The 15609-nt window shown below is 35.9% G+C and overlaps 1 protein-coding gene across 3 annotated transcripts in view; it reads left to right on the forward strand.

Moving 5' to 3' along the window:
* BMPR1B (bone morphogenetic protein receptor type 1B) overlaps nt 1-15609 on the forward strand; it is a 228052-nt gene that overhangs the window by 14565 nt on the left and 197878 nt on the right. For all 3 annotated transcript variants that reach the window (XM_072405584.1, XM_072405586.1, XM_072405585.1), the window contains exon 2: nt 14681-14713. The gene's annotated coding sequence lies outside the window, so the exon portion shown is untranslated. The remainder of the gene's footprint in view (nt 1-14680; nt 14714-15609) is intronic.

A 15609-nucleotide genomic window follows, 5' to 3' on the forward strand; every position in this document is an offset into this window, starting at 1 on the left:
ATTTTTAAAAGTGTTTTAAGGCATTCATATTAAATCACAAGACGTTAAATTGCAATCCAGGTGTTGGCGATGCATATCAGCTTTTTCAACAAGTGTTTCCAAGTGCTTTAAAAGTGTTTGAAAGTGCTATAAAATGCGGCATGTAAAAATTTTATTTAACACTCTTCTGCACAATAACTTTGTTGGAAGCGTCCATTTTAAAATAATGCAATCTCTTGTGTACAGGAGATTTTACCAGTGGTGGAAAATAGCTGTACTATGATGAAGTTGGTAAGCATGAAAAAAAGTGTAATCCAAATATCCATGGCAGCAAAGTATGTTTGATATGCATCTCTATGCAAAGCTGTATCCAGACTTTTATAACCCTTTTCCGAGAATGAATATTTTATGTCATATTTTAGTTATTGTGATAAATGGCCACAAAAACGAGGAGGATATACTGGTTAAGGAGTCAAGGAAACAATGACAAGGGATGTTTACACCTATTGCAGCTTTGCTTTAATGTAGAACCCAAGGGAATAAGGTCTGGGAGACTGAATGTCTGATTCTTGGATAAACAGGTAATTTGTTCACGATCTGGATGCTCTGACAGACCATTAAAAAGGTCATATATCTAAGTAAGAGTGTACATCTGGTAATCATATTTAAAACAGCTGTTTTTTTAAAAGTAACACATATATCCTTTCTTGTAATAAAAAAGTACCTGAACATATATGTTGCATAAACATACTGAGTGACCTAAAGCAAGTGCCCAAAGAACAAGGTAACAATGGAAAATTGCAAGTAGAGACAAGCGTAAAATGAAACATTTGCCAGTTGGCTGGCTGCCCCTATACACTTCTGTGATTTTTCTTTCAGAGCCAGATCCACTGGTCACCAATTTTTTGTTTCACTATTACTGGTATGTTCTGGTATAGAACCTTCAACCGTTTAGTTGGTACCAGGTTCAGCAAACATTCCATAAAGTTCACTGACACTGATGTTAATGTCTCTGAGGGATACATTTTGCCCCTATAGCTGTCCTATTTTTAGAGGTAGGCAAACTACTGTCTAATAAAAGTCATAGGTATGTTTGCCTATCACTAGTACCAATGCAAAAAAAAACATTTTTGGAAAAAAATAGTGTTTAAAAGAAAAAAAGGACATTTTATATGCCTTAAAGGGCAACACTGAAACTCCACAAACCCCTAAATAACATGCTTCAGCCAAATGAAGGATCTTGGGCAGTAGTTTGACGAAGCTGATGATGATTATGAAAGAATGGGTTATTGTTTTCACCTTCCCACAGAAAGTACTATTAGTGGTAGAATCCCTATATAGGTAATTTTGCAACAAATTTTATTACGTTATGCAAAGCAATGCATGATATTAAATGTTCTCAAAAATAGATTTTGGGTTTAGCACACAAATCCTATCCTGAGAATTAGGAAAACTCTGTGCATTTATAGTAAGGGCAGACTCATAGTCCTATATTAAATGTATATAATGAATTTGTATTGTTTCTACTTTCTATGATATGTATGTTTTAAACATTTTTTATGGAAGAAAATACTTCTACATAAAGTCCTATTTTATCTACTAGATTGTAAGTTCTTCGGGGCAGGGTTCTCTCCTCCTGTATCATTGTCTGTATTAGTCTGTCATTTGCATCCCAATTTAATGTACAGCGCTGCATAATATGTTGGCGCTATATAAATCCTGTTTATTAATAATAATAATAATAATAATAATAATAATAATCTTCTTTTGTTGCTCTGAATACATTTTTTGGAGTTTAGTCATTTGCCCCAGTAAAGTAGCAGTGTATTCATCACCCACATCATTAATTTCCCATATATTTATTACCATTAAGCGTTATCAGTTTGTGGTGATATTCTGCAATGCAAACCTCTTTGTCTTCATCTCCTGTTCACACATACACATGAAAATGCCTGCAGTGTTGGTTGCCTTTCTAAATTTGTTGACTTATTTGACATGAGAGTGATTATGTTCCCTTTTGAAAGTTTAATTGGTAGGCATGCCCTCCTCATTCACTGTGGATTCAGTGGCTATATTCCTATTATTGAAATTCAATGTTTTTTTGTAATTTTAGTGCTAGCTTTGGCAGTCTTCACAGTGCAATTACTAGAGAGCCAGTATGTTGTAATAGGGCAATGTATAAGGTGCCAGTCTTCAAAGATTAAAGCAAAAATCTCCCCCCCCTCCCCAAAATGACCTTTGGTAATATTTACATACAACTGAAATCATAGACTTAGATAAAGTCATATCACTTTTGAACTAACAACTTTAACAAGTATGTTTGCTCTTGGGAGGGATGTTTGCCATGTGCTTGCTAATCTTCAATGTGATGGAGTAGCAAATGATGAATTTAATCTGCAGTCTTTTGAAAAAGTGCTGGCATGTGATTTACTAAAGTAGTGGCAAACATGTAAGTTCTAAAACCTAAAGAAAAAAAAAAAAGACTTTAAAGCTCCATACCATCTTAAGGACATGTTATGATTTCCAGTGACACTAAACTTTTAAAGTACTGGATTCTTTGTGGAGATTTTACTAAAATGGTTTAGTCTAACAGTTCAACAGCATTACTTTTTAGAAGTGTGTTTAAAAAGGGTCAAAAATAAAAAGGGTTAAAGATCCTTCCTGCACCTTCATAGGATAACATTTGGGTCGGGCTATCAGCTGCTCAGGCATCAAACACTGCATTGTGAGAAGAATTAGTAAAAATGATATGGGGGTGAACAGGGAGGTGGAGTTTTTTTTTTTGGGGGGGGGGGGGGGGTCAGCGTTATCCAACGTTTTTGGAATTTGGAAGGAACATACCAGTTTACTTTAACCCTAGGCAAGAAGAAACATTGTAAAACTTAACACTAAAAGCTGTAAAGTGCTAGGAGAGTTTAAGTTTTACGAATAACCTTCAAGTGAAAGAATCAGATGTTTTCATTGGCTGAGGCACAGGGATGTGCTGGCAAGGTAATTGTCAGAGGGTGCAGGGAAGTGGGGGTTAGTGCTGTCTCTTAGCTCTAAATGCATTCAGTATGGTGAGTGAGTGTTATCACTTTGGAACAGTTAATGTGTTCCCTGCAGTTTCAGCTGGATAAAAAAAAGAGAACAAGCCTGAAAAAAGAAACTAATGAACTCACCAACACGTTAATAGTGGTAAGCTGCAGTGTATTACATTTGTGTTTAGATACATGTTTTGTGTATAGATATATGTTCATTTGGGTCTTTTGTTTTAATTTTTATTCACCTGTAATGGCACTGATGACCACTGCTTGTGTTGTGGTTATACTAATTATTCTCTAGGAGAGGATTTACCATACTTTGAAAAGATTTCCTCTCATTTCCAATTGTGTCTATAGGACAGGAAGTAAATGTAAATGTCCTTAATGGGAAAAATTTACAAAATAAATATAAACTCTGTCCATACCCTGTCCAAAAAAGGGTTTAGGAAACCTTTAATCCCTTTCCAAAATTTGAAAAGTAAATAGAATTACTAAAAGCTGATACCTAAAGTGAAGGGGCTAAGCAATAAACTCAACCTGGTATTCACAAGCATCAACATTTTTTGGCACAAACATTTTCCAATATGTGTAACTTTTTTTTAGGGAAATGGTAAAAATCAATAAGTTACCAGATTCAGGATGAAAGGTCACGATGGCCTCCAGTGCCCATTCCTTGTTTTATTGTCAAAACTTATCTGATCTGCTCACTTTGGCCAGTCAGATAAAAAATGAGAAAAGTGGTTGTAACACAAGTGCCTGCAGCAAAAGCAGCAAGTTACCAGTTTCCCTCTTGGAGAAAAATGTTCACTAGAAAAATAAATGAAACATTGGACATAATAGGAGTGATGCAAATGTTAGACTAACATGATACAACAAGTGCAGGATGTATTTCCTCATAGTCTCATCTGCAAGTAATCCTTAGGTACTGGGCAACGGTTGTTTCTGTTAAAGTTGATATGTTATAGACGACACCCAATACACGTGGTTGATCCCCTGCAGTTCACAATAAATTCTTTATCCTGTAAAATCAACAATTACTTCAGAGGGGTAAATATTACATGAAATTAAAATTCCATGGTCAGTAAATAAAAATCTCATAATACAAAGTCAACAAAGGTCCCAGTCGGCTGTTGCAATGTAAAGTTTTCATAGCACAGCACGTACTTATCTAAGCAATAGCGCCATATGAAAGTAAATCTGTTTGTTGAACAGAAAGGTGTGTACAAGCTTCAGAAAACTCTTTTTCATGGTGTGATGCATTTACAAAGCCATTTTGTCTTAACACTCTATAGCCTCAGCTGTACCAACAAAATAAGCTGTAGCTGATTTTGGCTATGGTTGCATGGCTATCAAACATGTCTTTGTTTTATTACATGTGCTGGTATTCTGACTGCTTTTCTCCAAGACAAAAGACAGTTTACTGTCATGGTATTTTCCAGTTGCAGTTTTCAACCAACTGTTAAAGAAAAAGGGAATATGTTTAATTCAGTATTAATGGTATTCCCAATAGTGTAGTGGTGGTTTACATGGTGGAACCCTGGAAGTGTGTGGAATATTGGCATGTTTGAACATGAAGGTGGGGTTGAAGTTCCAGGCTGGATGACAATGAGCTTCATGGCCAGGTGGGGGAGCTAAAGAAGCCTGGGTATGATCAGGTGTAACTGTCTCACCTGAAACCCATCCTGGAAAATAGGCTGGGGATATAAACTCCCAGCCTGCCTATTCCTGTGGATTTGTTCTTGGCTGGTGAGCTGGGAGGAGGTCCAAGGGGAACTGGGAACTGGGAATTGGGAATTGGGAATTGGGAACTGGGAACTGGGAACTGGGAACTGGGAACTGGGTCCTGCACAGCACTAGGTTGGGCTGGATTGTTAGTAAAGGGATCTAACAGTGAGTTAAAGGCCAAGTGGGCAGGCTTTATTTTCACTGTTTGTTTTATTTTGCCTGTTTTTGTGTGAAAATATTATTAGTGAATAAAACCCTTGATGCACTTCTAACCTACTGGCCCTGTTTCCTGTTTGAAACACCTGTTGCTATGGGTGATCTCACTATATATATATATATATATATATATATATATATATATATATATATATAATGTGTGTAAAAAGCTCAATAACTCAGGATTTCTTACTGGACATTTAGCTACCATAAATGAAAAAGTATAAACCCCTTTTTTTTTTTTTTTACAAATTATTGAAACTTAGACATATAATAACAATAATACAATGTTTACATTCATCATTTTGCCATATATAATATAAGGATCAAGTGAAGACACAAGCATAATAAAAGACCGTACCTAGGTTTAGAATTGCATTTACCCTTGTCAATTAATCACATTTTCAAAGTTCTTATATAGTACCCAAAGCCTGTTTTGCTCGATGCGTTTTCCAGGTATCAAAACTGCTTTATCAAGAGACAAGTGCGTAGATAGATACCTAAACATGAGAAGTTAAATAATTTGTGAATAGAACATAATTCACTACAGATAGCTTTAGAATAAATCTCGTACTTGCACCTTCACTGAAACTTAATTGTTGTTGGTGGTGCCTTGGATCTGTTTGTAAAGTTAGTATATTAATAGGTTTGCTATGCATACACCTTTTTATGTGAATTTTTAACAATAACCATTTGAATATTTTAATTGTTGTTCTTTTAGTGTTTTTTCTCAGCTGGCATTGCATAAGGTTAAGGACTTTGTTGAACATTAATCAATTGTAAGCTGTTCTTTACAAAAACTCAGCTGTGAGGTTAGTGTGAAATTGCCATGACTAATCAGTCTGTGACTAGTTCAATGTATTGTGAGGTTTGCTTAGCCCAGTGTTCTATTATTTAATGACATAGTTGGATAAAACATTCTGGTCTATTTAGTTTTCGTTTTCTCTGCATTTTAAGTAAATATTGTATCCAAAAGTGATAGCACAGAGTTGCCTTTCTTATATTTCACATTATTTTAGATGCATAATGCATGAAATTGAAAAGCAAAGCTACCTTCCTTTGAATTGACAATCTAAATCTCAAAGGTGTGTACAAAAAAAAATCAAAAAGGATCTGAAGTTAAAAAATAAAAATTTGTGAGCGAGCAAGTTCTTTATTGCAGAAGGGACAGGCAATGTTCTTTCTTTAATAAAACAAACTTACCTGACTGTTTGCAATCTTTTCTTTAATGTTCACTGAGCTGTGCTTACAGTGTGTGCAGCTTGTAGCTGGCTGCTGGAAATAAATGCATATCGTGTACCATGTATGGAACTTTCTGTACCATTCAGTGAGCAATGCAGTTCTCTGTTTGTATGTTTTATTTACGTAGAGGACTAGTCTGCTACTGGTAACAGTAATAAAGATTTTTACAATTAAATTAAACATATGCACATTTGTGCACAAATACATTCATACAACCTTTTTATTGTACAGTGCTGAGTAATATGTTGGCGTTATAAATCCTGTTTAATAATAATAATACCAATAATAATAATATCCTTCAAAACATCTATATGTTGGTAATTCTGTACCTTTTGACATTTTGGAATTTAAGTAAATTACTTAATTATCATGAAAAATTGGTAAACAGAAAAGCTTTGTCTAACTTGCAAGCAGGCATTGGTAATTGGTTATAGGTAAGAGCCTATTGGATTGGATGCACATGGACTTGTAGGTCCATATATTACAGAGTTGGTAAATCTGAAGTTGATTATACTAGGACTAATTGGTTCGATTGCATTGCAAAGAATAAACTTGAAATGTGTATGTAAAGACCAAATGTTTTGTTTTGGATAAAGCAGGGAATGGTTAAAGCCCAACAGCTTAATTTTTTTCTGTCTGTGTCATTTGTTCTGACAATTCCCATCATATTAACAGGGAGTGAGTTGAAATTTTTGCAATGTGAAGGTATTTCCCCTCTTAGATAGTTGTCACCAAGACTGGTATCCTCCTTGGAAAATTTACTGGTACCAATTAGACAGGTTCCTTATTGCAGAATAAGGAATTGCAGAATAATAGAGAGGTAATATCCCTTCTGCAAAAAAACGAACTTGCCCTTCTGGTTGCAATTTTTAAACTAAACTCACATCTCTTTGGTCCATTGCAGGCACTAGCATATTCACCTGGTCCTCTTCTGAGTTCAGATTTTTCAGCCATCTTGATTTAGCAGACTGGAATGATGTAACTCTTGTGTATGTGCAGCTCAGTGTACAAAAAAAAAAAAAGTTTACAAACAAGGTTGATTTTATTTTAGAAGAGACATTGCCTGTTCCTTCTGCAAGGGCATATATTTTGCTGATAAACATTAAATTTCAGGCCAATAGATCTGCAGTGGTATGTTTACATCACTCTCCTCATACATCATCTACTGCCAGATAAAGGTTAGATTAGAGTGAAGGGGAAATGGCCAGCTCCTTTATATCATTTCTTAGGCTACATATACTCATCAGATGATTCTGGTCTGATTATCGTTTCAGGGCTTGTATTGGACGAGAATCTGACATGTGTACAGCGGTGGTCTGACGCCGTTCATGGATCGTCCTGGATGATCTATGAATGATGAACTACCGTAATGCAAGTGAGGGGGAGAGAGCGCAGTGGGGTGTCGCTCGATCGTTCCCCTCCCTTCTTCATAGAGCAGAACCGCACTGTATGTACAGCATTCGTTCATTTATATTTCAGTCTTTTGTCATTGCAAAGGATTGTGAAAGATTTAACGTGTGTCTATTGTGTGTACGTAGGTAAGTCTGTCTATTATTCAGCTGTCTTTAGCAGTGGGTAAGTAAAGCTGCTCCAGGATGGTGACATTGCAAACCTGATTCTTCAAGGCTTGGAGGCCCATGTCCAAATCTCTTGGCTATCAAGTACCTCTGGAAATTTACCTTTTTAATCATCTTGAAGGAACAAGTAGGAATAATGAAACGGGCTGAAAGTACACTTATACATCAAAAATTTAAGCAAGCAGCAATGTAGTCACTGTCCTTCCCCATGCTGTACCATGAGCAAACAATTACCTTTAGCACTGCCGTTCCGAAATAGGCCGCACAGAGGCACTTTTCATACCTGACTCCCTATGCTGTCGAGCTCACAAAACTGCATGCTTTTCAAAATTATGGTATTTTAAACCAAGTTATTGCTACTCACCAACTGTCATGTTTGTGCTCTTTTTAAAATAGAAACAAAGTTTATAGTGCTTTACTGCGCATATTGTAGGAAATTCTTCCTTTACATTTTACAGCTCAAGTTCTTTTTTCGTGTTACTTTTACTGGTATTACTGAAACAACCTTCAACAGTTTTCATATTGCCTCCCTGAAGATTTTAACCACTGTTAAATTATGTGCAATTTGTCTAATTACCCTGCAGTCATTTAAATAACTACAAGATGTTTCCTTTTTACTTTTCTGCCCCGAGGGTTTGAGATTGTCATAGAAGGCCAACTTCCTGTCAAAGGCATGTTCCTGCTTCATGTGGATGATGTTATTATTTTTTTTTTTGCCTTGCATGACAGCTGAATATAAAATACCTGAAAAGCTCTGACTTCATTTAAAATATGCAAATGTGCTCATTGCAGTTTATACCCAGACAGGTATGTGTAGTCAATATGTAATCTGTTTTTGCAGAGATTACATTTTTTTTTTCCCTTAAGGTAGGGTGGAAAATCTTTCTTCTACAGTGAAATTTCCTTCCCATGCTATGCTATTATAGATTGTCAGACATGTCTCTGTTCACATTTTTCCTACAAACAATTACAAAATGCATATAAATGTAGACTTGTGGTGTTTGATTTTTTCTGATATGTGCCAGTTTGTGAGAATTACCTAGGTAGTGGTAGCCTACCTTGTGCTCAGCAGCTTTTAGTTATATCCAATGCTGAGGTCCTATTAAAACAAGTGTAACTCCACCCATAAGGTAATTGTAGCAATTAATTCAGTAATAATGCCTCTCTTTCCTTATATACATGAAAAAAAATATTCTTGTTCCCTCTTGCTTGCAAAAGAAAAAAATATATATTTCAATGTATTGAATAGAAAGGAAACTGGAAACTTTGAGTATTTTTTTTTTAAATATTTTAAAGTTCAAGACTGATCTATTGCTTTATTCCTCCTTATTAGTAAGTCCAAGTATAATGTCACAGTCTCTGTAGAAATACCATAAGGAGATATTGATGCTCTGTTGTGTTTAAATAGGGCAGAGGTCACTCTGTTAATAAACTGATTGTATACTTTACATTAGACAGGACCCTAATGTAGTTACTCTCAGCCAATCACCTTTAAATTGATTCCTGCAGTAGAAACTCCCTCCTGTTTACTTAGGACACTACTGCATGAGAAACAGATGTGCTGAAGTGTATCACTGAACACTGATGTACTGGCAACTAAAGTCCCCTCAGAAATTTCCTAAATTGTCAATTTCCTGTAGCTCCCACTTCACTCAGTGTAGTGCCAGCGTCACCACAGGATGAAGTAGTAAAAGTAGTAATGTATGGATTGGCTGGAGGGGACAGTAGGGTACATACCTAGCCCCTGGTGGCTTATTCTTTTACTGATACACTGTATGGCGCATGGACAGGAATTACATCATCAGTGGCCATCCAACAGCCAAGGAGGATTGTGGTCCTCATGGAAGTCCACTGTGTAGCCAGCAGTATTGATGGCCCCTTCTAATGTGTTGAGGTCCTGGACCTTGCAAGTGTGCTCTCTATACTGATTTTTGAAGACGTTCACCACACACCGATAAGTATAATTCTTTAATGAACAGAAAAAAAAATAGCTGTTCTCATGCATGTGCAGTGGGATCGGGTGATAAAGATGAAGACTGCACAGTGCGAGATCGGTGATGTAGTGAGAAGAACCCGAAGGAAGAGAAAAGAAGATGCCTCCGCCCGGTGCTTCCTTTGCGTCGGCCCAAAGAAGGATACCGAGACAATGTGGAACCGGAATGAAGAGTTTTGAGTTTAGTTGGTCTTCTCAAAAGCTGAACTATTTATATACTGAAAGAAAACCAATAGGATTTTGATGACCAGTGTTTGAGAATGCGGTATAAACATGTCAAATAAAACAATGGCCATAGACCAAAATTTAAGTTTTTTCTAGGAATAAACATTTGTTCTCCTTCTGTAATATGCCATGGTTTATAATAAATCCTACTAAAAGATTTAAAGTCAGCTATAGATATTATTGTACAAAGAGGAGATTTGGTATTTTTACTATTAATCAAGTCCAACTTATTGTACAAATTCTAAGAGCAATCAGATTGATAAGTGAATAAAACAGCGTACAGTAGCAAAATGAGTAATGGTAAATCTGTATTATGGGACAAATGTGCTTACATATTAAGGTACAGCTATTTCTTTATATGGAATATTTTTTAGATGAGGGGGTCTATGTACATAGACAAAAACACTGTATTCTGGACTTGATCAAAAATCATTCGGAAGAGTTTTTGATCCTTGACAACAGGAATCATTTTAAACTTACACCTATGATGACCAGTCTATCAGAGTTTTGAGCATAAACAAAAACCCAACATTTTTACATACATATATATATATATATATATATATATATATAAATGCTGTGTTTAAATCAGCTTTAACTACTTTTCTGTGTAGTATGCAAGCACATTCCTACCATAACCCACTTTGCCTCTACTGCACTGTATGCATTCACTTATCATCCATTAGAATTTGTCAGACTCAGTTTGGGATTTAAGAATTTTTAATGTTTACAAGAGCCAATTTCATTAAGTCACTTGGAAGGAGTATGTCTCATCTGTGCCTTATTTTTATATTTCACTGAACTATTAAATCCTTTACTGTAATGTGAAATAAGATGTTAAGAAAGATTTTTACAATCATTGCATATTTATAATATAAATGTGCTAGTAAATTTTAACATAAAATGTTTGATTAAGATCCCTTGTGTCACTGGAAATTCTGGTCAGGTCACACTGTTATACACTTATTTAACAATGTAATGTTAAGATTAGCTTTTTCCGACAAATCCAATCAGAGGAACATTCAGCACTTTTATATGTTTAAACAAGTAAATACCACCGAGCTGTGCAATACATAAACTGATATACTTTGAAAGTATTTGCCACGAATATTGCGTAGGTTATTTGAGTAATCAACCAGAGCCCCATGCCTGTAATGCTCAGAAAGAGAATGTATAAACCAGGGGTCAGCAACCTTTACTATCAAAAGAGCCATTTTGCCTCCTCTTCCACTAAAGAAAAATAGTCTGGAGCCGCAAAACATAACACAGTTTATAAACTTTTAAAAGTTTTAATATTTTTTAAATTTTACCTGTTACAACAAGTGTGCATGTGTAGGCCTACTTTGAAATAAATTAAACGCTGAACTATGCCCCTAGAAGCCTCCAGCTTCTAACGTATCATCCTGTTACTTTAGAAGCTGGAGGCTTCTAACGTAACAGGGTAGATTTTTTTGATGGGCAGAGTTCTTTATGTTCTGACGATGCCTTAGCGATGAAATTTTAAGGGGTGTTAGCCACAGGTGTCCCTCATTTGCAGATTTAATTTTGTTCACCTCTACCCCCCAATCTTGAGTAATTGGGGTTCAGGTGCTAGAAGCTTCCAGCAATGTGTAACAGGGTAGATTATTTTTATGGGCAGAGTTCTTTATTTTCTGACGATGCCTTAGCGATTCAATTGTAGGTGGTGTTAGCCATAAGTGTCCCCCACTTGCACCTCTATTTTGGTCACCTGTACCGCCTCCCCCCCGTTCCAGAGAAATTGGGGTTCAGATGCTAGATGCTTCCAGCAATGTGTAACAGGGTAGATTTTTTTGATAGGCAGAGTTTTTATGAATTTTTAGGAGTTGTTAGCCACAGGTGTCCCGTACTTGCACCTCAAATTTTTTTCACCTGTACCCCCGTTTCCAGATAAATTGGGGTTTAGGTGCTAGAAGCCTCCAACAATGTGTAACAGGGTAGGGGTTTTTTGATGGGTGGAGTTTTTAGGAGGTGTTAGCCACAGGTGTCACCCACTTGAACCTCTAATTTTGTTCACCTGTACCCCCTTCCTGTTCCAGAGAAATTGGGGTTCAGGTGCCACCAGCAATGTGTAACGGTAGATTTTTTTGATGGGCAGAGTTCTTTATGTTCTGATGATAGCCTAACAATTAAATTTTAGGGGGTGTTAGTCACAGGTGTCCCCCACTTGCACCTACATTTTTGGTTTTGTACATCTCCCCATTCCAGAGGAATTGGAGTTCAAAGGAGGGGGATGTCATTGTACGCATCCATTTGTACACGCCCCGTGGTAGATTTATTTCACTGGTAGATTTTTTTCATTAGAACACCGGATAGGGAATCCCCCTCCTCCGCAGTGTCTTGGGAGGAAGGGGATCCCCCATCAGAGATCTCCCCGCGGCAGCCGAAGGGAGCCACAACAAGGAGGCTGAAGAGCCGCAGGTTGCAGACCCCTGGTATAAACTGTTCACATTTGAAATGTATTAGATATACATGAGGTATACAAAAAAAAAAGCTGATGCTAAATCCACAAAAGTAGTAACTCAATTGGTAAAAGTAAAAAAAAGTTTTACTATATATATATATATATATATATATATATATATATATATATATATATATATATATTTTTTTTTTTAAACACACATATATAAAATGTATAGTTAATCTCACAAACATTTTGCATAGAGGTGCCATAATTCCATAACTGAATAATACTTATTATTATTAGAGATTGTAGTAGATATCCTAAATTGTAGCAGAGATGTCCTAAACCCAACATTTCCAGATATGAAGGACCTTTTATTTTTTAGGACTTAAATTCTTTGAGTAGATTTCCTAAAGTAGACTGCAATATTTGCCCTCTAGGTGCTGAGTAATCATGTAGAGAAAGGGAAATGCCACATTTGAGGTAATAACAAGGTTTTATATAGCTGCCTTAAAACTCACTTTCAATTTTGACAAGTTATCTAAAATTGTTTCTGAAATTTTTGCACTAAACTTTATAGATGCTAAATTGAATCAGCATTTTGCATCACTGTTGTGTTATTTTTCCTGGACAAAATACTGCAGAGAAATTAAGACATGCATTCTCACTGCTGAGAGCTACCGCCTTAATAAATAACCCCTTTGTTGTCCCACAACAATGATATGCTATTTATTGGGCTATACAGAAAAATACTGAATGTTCCTATTAAATATGTAGTGTATGTAGAGTGAATGAGATTTAGGTAAAATATAGTATTGCTATATAGTATTGCCAGCAGCAACCAATCAAGGTATTTTAATTTGTTCTAGTGTTACTGGTAGGTTGTGAGCAATTACAGAAGGTAATAGGGCACCTGTTTGCACCTTTGTGTTCCTTTTTTTTTAAATAACAGTAGATTGTCTATGTATTCAATATTTGTTAGCCCTGTTCCCAGTGTTTCTTTTTAGTTTACAATATCTTCACTTATCTACAGAAGTAAATATATTGGTAATCAGGAGAATGCTGGCAAGCTTTGAAAGTGATCAACGATGAAAGGTGTAGTTCATGACTCAGAAAACTATTAGAAAGCTCTTGTTCCTTTGTGCCACTTGTCCTAGCAGCTAGGTTGTCCTATTGTACACTATAATTAATGAATTACATTTCTAAAAGAACGCAAAAATACCATTGTTACACTTCAAATAGTGGTGTAAAGATAACATGGGTACGACCTTACAGGTTCTGTGCTTATTAACTAAATAAGGTATACTAGCTAAAACACAAATTGCTTTAAAGAAAAAACTTCTAATAACAAATTCTACAATTAATACATGTAAACCAAAATCTGTCTTTAAAGCAGAAGTAAACTAAAAACAAAATCACCCACCTTTTACTTTTGCAGATCCATGATCCCTCAGGAGGTTTTCTGGATCGGGTCTCGCATCATTCTGGATTCCTCCTCTGGGCCGGGCGCCACCATGTTCTTTCCCCTTCTTCCACATTCTGCCTATGTCACCTGATCTTGCACTGTGCAGGCGCAAGATTGGGTGATGTAGATGGGGAAAAATAGGGGGATGATCTCACTGTGCATGTGTGAGAACAGCATTTTCCTTTTCCTTATTGCAGAAAAAGCTTCTTCTTTCTCCTTCTCCTTTCATATATACATAAATATGTATCACAGGAGGCTCTGTGCTGCCATTCTGTCTTTATAGCTGCAGGAAAGTACTTTATCCTTTTTATTATAGAAAAAGGGTCCCCCCCACCAAATAAAAAAAAAAAAAAAAAGGTATTTCTTTACCTATATCTATATGGGTTGTCTATCTTTTTTATGTAAATTACCACTTTACTTAAGTCTGCTTTAGGAGACATCAGTTTATTTTAAAAATAATCATGAATTCATTAAGTACTTTTATGTGTATACAGTAAATTTAGTTTTTTTTTTCTTTTTTTGCCAAAGCTTTTCCTTGTGGTGGTACGGTTGCAGTAGTTACACTTACCTTGCAGTCTATACCAGCAAAGCTGAATGAGGTTTGTATGTTTTCCATGTTTAAATGCATTTTTCTCCAGGTACTTTAGCTGGTTTCTACATGCTTTAGTCTCTCTTCATTTTAAAGGTTTACTATTCTTTACCAGGGGGAATCAAATTTATTGTGGATGAGACATGTTGTACATGTCTGTACATATTGGTGCAGAAATAAATTAATTGGCTTTCCTCATGTATGTTTTCTTTCATTGATAGGTGGAGGTTAACTGTTACACAGAATTCCAAAAGGTAAGAATTATTTTCATTGTTATACCTGCTTAAATGCAAATGGTTAAACTTTTTTTGACAGCAATTACTTCTGAAGCACATATCCTTTGCCGGAGGATGCCAGGAGTGGTGCTACCTCCAGAGTAGCACATAATGGCATCCCTACCCTGGAACTCAAACTGCTTCTTGGAAATAGGCATTTAGTGTTTAATGATTTAATGTCATCCATTGCTAGACTTCAGGAGTTTAAGCTAACTTCTAGCAGTTTAGAATCCCTTTATAACATTTTGCTATAAATAGATTGAGCTTCCAATTTGTTTGAACTGGCAAAATAGTTTCTCAGTTGCACTAAAATCCCAGTTTTCTGTGCTGGACTACAGAACAAATCCCTCTTTGCTCGTCTTCATAACAAAAGGGGGAGGTGCTATATAGTCCAACAATGAAAAACAGCATTTACTACTGAAGAGTCAAGGAAGAGCATTGAAGATCTCAGGATCTCATTGAAGATCTTCCTAAACAGGAGTTCCCTGTTTAGGAAGGAAGGTGCATGATGTGATGTCTATGAAATCAGGACATGTGTGTCTAGAGTTTGCAGGAAATCAGCAGTACTGAGATCAAACAAAAGAATAATAAAAATATTCTAAAACTTGTTCACCCTTTTTCTGTATAGTTACATATATTTTAATATTAAACACTTTTGTGTAGTTATGTATTTTTACTTATAAGATCATTATAGAATAGGTCAGGACATTTTTTTTACAAACGTAAGCTGTCAACGTATTGGGTTCTGCTTCCACTATCCATTTGTTCAATATTCGGTCAGTATTGAATTCATTTTCACCATTATATCTATATCATCATGGCACTAAAAGTGGTTTTGATCGTTAACCAAATGACCAAAAACACGTCTTTCCCGA

This window comes from Pyxicephalus adspersus, chromosome 3, assembly GCF_032062135.1.
Source record: "Pyxicephalus adspersus chromosome 3, UCB_Pads_2.0, whole genome shotgun sequence".
Classification (NCBI taxonomy): Eukaryota; Metazoa; Chordata; class Amphibia; order Anura; family Pyxicephalidae; genus Pyxicephalus; species Pyxicephalus adspersus.